Consider the following 401-nt stretch of genomic DNA (forward strand, 5'->3'; position numbering starts at 1 on the left):
TGTCACCCCCACCCTGGGGACAGCCCAGAGCTGGCCTGTCACCCCATTGCCACCCCCAGCCTCCCGCCCACCACCCCTCAGCGCCACGCCCAGGGTGCCCCGAGGGGGACAGAGACCACAAGGGGCTCTGACAGATGGGGTAGAGGAGCACGGCTCAAGGGGTGGCAATTCTTGATGATAAACTCTGCTGGAGAAAGCTGAGGGCACAGCAGGGAATGGCTTCTCCCTCAGCGCCACGCCCAGGGTGCCCCGAGGGGGACAGAGACCACAAGGGGCTCTGACAGATGGGGTAGAGGAGCACGGCTCAAGGGGTGGCAATTCTTGATGATAAACTCTGCTGGAGAAAGCTGAGGGCACAGCAGGGAATGGCTTCTTAGTGCTGAGCACACCAGGCCTGGCGA

The sequence above is a fragment of the Merops nubicus genome, unplaced genomic scaffold, assembly GCF_000691845.1.
Source record: "Merops nubicus isolate BGI_N331 unplaced genomic scaffold, ASM69184v1 scaffold17509, whole genome shotgun sequence".
NCBI classification, from domain to species: domain Eukaryota; kingdom Metazoa; phylum Chordata; class Aves; order Coraciiformes; family Meropidae; genus Merops; species Merops nubicus.